Source organism: Chiloscyllium plagiosum, unplaced genomic scaffold (assembly GCF_037043375.1).
Source record: "Chiloscyllium plagiosum isolate Xiang-an unplaced genomic scaffold, Cpla_swu_hap1 HiC_scaffold_5, whole genome shotgun sequence".
Classification (NCBI taxonomy): domain Eukaryota; kingdom Metazoa; phylum Chordata; class Chondrichthyes; order Orectolobiformes; family Hemiscylliidae; genus Chiloscyllium; species Chiloscyllium plagiosum.
The window spans coordinates 65,859,966-65,867,697 of record NW_028270143.1 but is presented as its reverse complement, the minus strand read 5'-3'; positions in this window follow the sequence as shown (position 1 = coordinate 65,867,697).

The window sequence follows — 7,732 nt, the reverse complement described above, 5'->3', positions numbered from 1 at the left end:
ACAGGAGAAATGACTCCTGCTGGAGTGACAAGATGAAGATAGCACCACATGGTCAAGCATTAGGTAGTGGTGGAAACCTCATTTAGCCATTTGGCAGACATAATAATGAAATATTAAAAAGAGATAAAATACACACGTTACTAGAAACCAACAAATTTAGTCAGTGGCCAAAAGGTGATCAGGAAGCGTAGAGGTGATTCGGAACAATGGATGGACACTGATTCAGATCCACAGTGAAGTTCCAACACCAACCCGAGAGTCACGGAATCTCTCACTGATAACAGTGCACGTATAATGGGGGAAGCTGTATAAAAGGATGGATTCTCATTGTAAACTCACCCCTGAAACAATCTCGCTATTTTCAATTTGAAGGTCTTCTGGACCCTGCAGCTGGAAAGAAGTCAGAAAAATCTCTCAACTAGGAAAATTGCTGTGGAGCAGGTAATGTTGCTATGCAATTGACATAACACAAGAACACACAGGATCAGAATCTGTGTAAACCAGAGATCACCACACATTGGGAAGGACCCTCTTCTTCCTGGTATATTAGTGACTTAGACTGTGGGCCATAAGTTCTGCAATTCCCTCGTTTAAACTCTGACTCTCTTTCTCTTAAGGTTTTCTTTCAGGCTGACCTCTTTGACAAAACTCTTGACCATCAGCTTTATGCTTCTCAATGACAAACCTTCTAGTATAATGTGCAAACTTCTTCTAAAACATAGGATTTTATATAAATGCAATTATGTTTGTCAATATAAATATCTCACTATGCATTCAGTATCAACCTGCAACAATCAGGATACTCCTTAGGGGGGAACAAAGGCATCATCTAAGTACCTTTAGCACAGCATGGCAATGGTTCATGAGGCTCGTTCTCAGGCACTCAACAGACAACTGGGGATTGGTAATATCTGCCCGTCTTGTTGTACCCAAGCTTGTCCATTTCCAAGAACAAAGCTTTATTTTGAAAAAACCTTGGTGCAAAATTGTATAAAAGGCTCTGTGGATGTGTGTTACAAAAACAGTATAATGCATACTGATTAGACAAGGCTCTTTTAAAATCACCATGTCTCTGGAATCTCTCCCTTGTGACAGTCACAGATTAAAAATCATTGGGTCTGACTGGAATTAAAGTCTGCTGTTTAAACCCAGCATCACCTTCTCTATTTCCGCTCCAACTTTTGCTGCTGCACAAAGTAACAATCTAACAAGCAGCCCTCATCTTCACAAGAGACCCCACCAGGAGCCGACTGCCTGGGAAAAAGCAGGAAGAATGAAAAGTGATATAATCACAGTGACCAACAATACAGTCAGTTCTGCTTTATTGCATGTTTCTTCAATACGAATTGGCTGTAACTTGATTAAAGAATTTAAACCATTATTTGTAAAACGTGAACTTTCTTTCCCTGTATTGGCTACATGGTGGTTTTAGTCCCATTGGTTTAAATGGTGCTGCTATTATGTGATGTTCTTATAACGTGGGATAGCACAGGAACAATCATCGCATTATATCAGAACAGGCTATAGACAACTTCCTAGCATCAAGAATCGTTATTACCCAATTTTGAGTAAATGTTGGGTTTTCAGGATGACATGTAGCTGTAATTGACTTTGTTCATCATGTTTTCTTTTACACTACAGTGTTTCATAGGAAGTGAAAATTTATTTTAAGTGCAATGACCCAAAGTTTTACAAGTTTAAACTATCTTGTAGTTTTAAACAAGATATTAATGCCTTGTGAAATGTAACATACTATAAATAGTGGACATTTGATTTCAACTTTTGATGTAAATTCATTGAGTTCTTTGTGTTTTTTGACTTGACATGATCATCTGTATCTTCACTCAGTTACTGAACTTGAAATCTTGAAAATTGGCAGAAACAGTCTGACATCTAATTACATAGTACAGTGTAAGAACATTGTAAAAACTGTTCAACATTTTTTTGAGAAGTTTTTGCCATTATACAATTTATGATGTTTTTACATTGGGTGTAGTATGGAACAGATGTACATTTCATTTTTTGTATTCACTCATTGAATGTGGGCATTGCCGGTCATTTATTGCATGCCCCTTTTGCCTTTGAGAAGGTGGTGCTGAGCTGCCTTCTTGAGCTGTTGCCGTCAATGTCTTGTAGGTTGACCTCTAATGCCATTAGGGAGGGAATTTCAGCATTTTGACCCGGTGTCAGTGAAGGAACGGAGATATATTTCCAAGTCAGGATGGTGAATGACTTGGAGGGGGTCTTGCGTGAAGGAGTTCTTATGTATCTGCTGCCCTTGTCTGCCTAGGTGGAAGTGGTCGTGGGTTTAGAAGGTGCTGACTAAAGAGCTTTGGTGAATTTCTACAGTACATCTTGTGAGTAGTACACACTTGTGTGACTGAGCATTGGCAGTGGAGAGAGTGGATTCTTGTGGATGTGGCACCAGTCCTGGATGATGTCAAGCTTCATGAGTGCTGCTGAAGCCATCCAAGGGAGAGGAGCGTACTCCATCACGCCCCTGACTTGTGTCTTATGGATGATGGATAGGTTGTGGGAATCATGAGTTACTTGCTAGCATCTGACCTGCTCTTGTGCTTATATAGCAAGTCCAGTTTGAGTTTGGTCAATTGTATTGATAGTGGGGGATTCAGTGATGGTAACACCATTAAATGTCAAGTGGCAGTGGTTAGATTGTGTCTTATTGAAGATGATCATTGCCTGGCATTTCTGTGGTGCGAATGATGCTTATCACTTTGAGCCCAAGCCTGGATATTGTTCATATCTTGTTACATTTAAACAGTATCTGAGGAGTCACTAACAGTGCTGAACCTTGTACAATCATTGGTGACCTTTATGACGGAAGAGAGGTCATTGATGAAGCAGTTGAAGATGGTTGCGCTTAGGACTCTACCCTGAGGAACTCCATAATTACATAACTGACCTCCAACAACCATCTTTCCTACATGTTAGGTATAGAATCATAGGGTCCTTACAGTGTGGAAGCAGGCCATTTGGCCCATCGAGTCCACACTGACCCTCTGAAGAGCATCCTACGAGAATCAACTCCCTACCCTATCCCTATAATCCTTTTTTTTTCCGTGGCTGATCCACTTAACTGACACATGCCAGGACACTTTGGGCAACTTATCACGGCCAAACTATCGAGGCTGCATATCCTTGGACTGTGGGAGGGAACTGGAGAACCTAGAGGAACCCCAAGCAGACAAGGGAAGAATGTGGAAGTTCCACATAGACTGTTGCCTGAGGGTGGGATCAAACTTGGGTCACTGGTGCTATGAGGCAGCAGTGCTAACCACTGAACCATGACTCCAATGAGTGGAGAATTTGCCCCCCCTCCAATTCTCACTAATTCCAGTTTTGCTAGGGCTCCTTGATGCCACAATTGGTTGAATGTGGTCTTGATATCAAGGGCTTTCACTCTCACCTCACCTCTGGAATTCAACTCTTTTGTCCATGTTTGAACTAAGACTGCAATGAGGTCAGGAGCTGAGTGATCCTGATGGAACCCAAACTGGGTGTCATTGAGCAGGTTATTGCTGAGCAGCTGCTACTTGATAGCAGTGATGGCACCTTCCGTCACCTTACTGATGATCAACAGTAGACACTGATTGACCACATTTTGTGGACAGCACATACTTGGGCAATTCCTGCATTGTTGGGGTAGATGCTATTGTTGAAGCTGTATTGGAAGAGCTTGGCTAGGGGAGCAGGCAAGCTCGGCAGCACAATTCCTCAGTACTGTTGTCAGAAGGTCATCAGGAAACATAGCATTTGCAGGATCTAGTGCCTCCAACCATTTCTTGAAATCAAGTAGAGTGAATTGAATTGATTGAAGACTACTATCAGTGATACTGGGGACCACTGGAGGAGGCTAAGATGGATCATCCACTCAGCACTTCTGGCTGAAGATTGCTGCAATTTCTTTAGCCTTATCTTTTACATTGATTTATTGGACTCACCTATCATAAAGGATTTATAGAGCTTCCTCCTCTACTGAGTTGTTTAAATGTCCTCCACCACTCATGACTGGATGTGGTAGAACTGCAGAGCTTAGATCTGATCTGTTGATTGTGGGCTCACTTAGCTCTGTATATCATTTGCTGCTTATGCTGTTTTGACATGCTAATAGCCCTATTTCACAGCTTCACCAGGTTGACACCTCATTTTTATTTTGGTATGCTTCGTTCTGCTCCTGGCATTCCATACTGCGCTCTCCATTGAATCAGGGTTGGTGCCTTGGCTTGATGGTTGAATGGCTGAGTAGGGGATATGCCGAGCTATGAGGCTGCAGATTGCACAAAGATTACACACTTTGTGGGAAATGTAGATTGATGCATAGCAATAACTTTTGAAGGGTTTGTTCTTGACTCAGGAATAGTTCAGGATTAAGGATCACACCAAATATTGTTTTTTAATCAGAGTCTCTGGTTTTGTTGGATAAGAAGACTGAATTATTTTGTGCACAAGTAATAATTTTAAATTGATTTGTGATGTAATTTTCCGCACAGGTCTGATTTATTTAATTAGTTTTTCTGCTTTTGGATATTACTTATGGTGGACATATGGTTCTGTTAATCTAACTGGAGGTGAGGCAGAGGTCTGAGCTACAAAAGAATTCTTTCTGTTCAAGTGTTGAACTGATGATTTTTAATACAACTTGACCTGGTCCAGCAATCATTAGGGAAATCAAGCTACATTGGTATGATGTTGAGTTGGACTGATAACAAACCACACATCCTCCTTTTCATTATGCTATTTTACCAAAATTTAAAGAAACTTTATGAAAACTCGTTTGTAATATCTTGTACAGATATAGCATTATTATGCAGATGTTTTCCTTTCTTTCTTGTCCGTGGATGTCCTCAATTTATTCCGATAATTCAAATATTTTCAGACCAATTAAGTATATTGCCCCTATGGTCAAAATATATAGCCAGTGGGTGTCCATTCATTAGCACTGGCTTTATTGAAATATGCCCTTGCATCTCCTTTCCCAAGTCAAAGTGGTAGGGAAAGCTGGCCAGCCTTCATTTCTTCAGGGCTTCTGTTCTGTACAGCGAGCTACTCATGGATGGATGCCTCTTCATGGTGAGCTGATGGACCCCATTAATTTATTCCTCTGCCAAGTAAATATTCAGACCTGGTTAAATTTACAGTGTAATTGAGTTTTCCTCATCACTGCATAACACTTGTCGGTGTTTGGTCTCAATGGCTGCCACAAGTTTTAATAAATATGGTGATAGATGTCTGAAATTTTATTTGTGCTTCTGTTCTGTTGAGGACATGTATATAAATAACTAAGGAGGCTGCTATGTGCATGCTGATTTAGTGTTAGTATTTATCACACAACTGCTTTTGCAGTGACAAGAATGTGTGAGAACTAGAGAGATTTTTTTATAAAGGGCTAGTTAAAGCATCCACATTTAGGATTTTCAAAAGCTGATTGGATGCGGTGAGATTTGGGTATGAAGGGATCTCTTGGGCTTCCTGCTACTTTATTTCAGCGTGGCCAGATCAGGGGCTGAATGACCATGTCTAAAAGTGGTGGACAGCTAGTGAAGGCAACTGAAAAACCAATAAAGGCTTCACCAGGCCAGCTAGAATTCTCTCATTGGCCTAAGAGCATTGGAAGTACAGTAGGTTGCGTGGAAGCAGACTACCCAGGGCAAAACAGGAGGCTGGTGTGGTACAGCACTTCATGATAATTTGGAGGCCTCTCTCCCTGGACAGCCACACCTGTGAAGGCTACCTTCAAGGATAATTCCCCTCGACCTTTTTTTTAAACTTTAGAAACGATTGTCTTCCCCCTCGTGCTTTCTCTCATTCTACAAGGGCAGGCTACCTCTCCTTCCACGCTGGAGGCCTATTTCACCTTCAGGAGACTCACTGCTCTGCTTAACTTGACAATAAGCCTGACCTCGAGCCATTCATTCATGAAATTAGGTCAAATCAGTCAGGTGACTGCTCCCAATGTGAGGTAAAATTGGGATCCACATTTGACCCTGACATTAGAGTCTTAATCCAAAACACAAAGTTCTACACCTAGTGCAACCCATGTGGTTTTGGTCAAAGTAACGTGTTTCTTGAGATTAAGATTAGAGGTAAAATTGGCAGGTCATTCTGACAGACAAAAGACAACTAATCATCCAATTATTAATTATTATGCCTTTTAATAAAGCAAAATAACTGACAATTTGAGTAAATCTGAAATTGCATACGCAATGTTAAAAGAACCAACTTCGAAGGGATGAGTAAGAAGCTGAAACTGAATGAGTTGGCATTTCAAAAATGGACATTAATTTGGACAAATTAAATGTTTTTTCTCAGAAGACGGACTTCAATTAGCTATTTTCTAATCACCTGTTCAGAGATATTATTATTACACATCTCTGGAGCAAATGGGATTTGAATCGGGGCTTCCTGGTTTAGAGGAAGTAATACTTGCTACTTGTCTGGATGAGTGTCACTACAGCAATGCTCAAGAGTTCAACAACACTCAGGATAAAGCCACATGTTTGGCACCTCAATCACCATTTTCAATATTCATTCCCCCCTCCACAGTACAATGGCAGTATTGTGTACCATCTACAAGGAGAACTGCAGTAGTTCACCAAGATTCCTATGACAGTGCGTTCCAAACGTGCAATCTCTACCAACTTGAAGGATGAAGTAGCAGGTATATATAACACCACCTGAATCAAGTTCCCGTGTAATCCAAACATGATCCTAACTTGGAAATGTATTACTATTTCTTTCTATTGCAGGGTCAAATCGGGGAACGGCCTTACTTCACTGTGGCAAACACAACAGATGGACCGTAGCAGTTTAAGAAGATGGTTCACATTAGCTGCTCAAGGACAGTTGAGAACAAATGCTACCTTTATCAGTAACACTCACAATGCACGGAAGAGCATGAAAGAGCACTCAAACTATTGGCAGAAAAAAATGAGATACAGGCTGTGATCTGATGTTTTAAACTCATTGAGTTTGAAAGGCTGTAAAGTGACTCATAGAGTCGTAGAGTCATAGAGATGTACAGCATGGAAACAAACCCTTCGGTCCAAGCTGTCCATGCCGACCAGATATCCCAACCCAATCTAGTCCCACCTGCCAGCACCTGGCCCATATCCCTCCAAACCCTTCCTATTCATATATCCATCCAAATGCCTCTTAAATGTTGCAATTATACCAGCCTCCACCACAGCCTCTGGCAGCTCATTCCATACACGTACCATCCTCTGCGTGAAAAAGTTGCCCCTTAGGTTTCTTTTATATCTTTCCCCTCTCACCCTAAACCTATGCCCACTAGTTCTGGACTCCCTGACCCCACGGAAAAGACTTTGTCTATTTATCCTATCCATGCGCCTCATAATTTTGTAAACCTCTTTAAGGTCACTCCTCAGCCTCCGACGTTCCAGGGAAAACAGCCCCAGCCTGTTCAGCTTCTCCCTATAGCTCAGATCCTCCAACCCTGGCAACATCTTTGTAAATCTTTTCTGAACCCTTTCAAGTTTCACAACATCTTTCCGATAGGAAGGAGACTAGAATTGCATGCAATAATCTAACAGTGGCCTAACCAATGTCCTGTGCAGCTGCAACATGACCTCCCAACTCCTGTACTCAATACTCTGACCAATAATTGAAAGTTTACCAAATGCCTTCTTCACTATCCTATCTACCTGCGACTCCACTTTCAGGGAGCTATGAACCTGCACTCCAAGATCTCTTT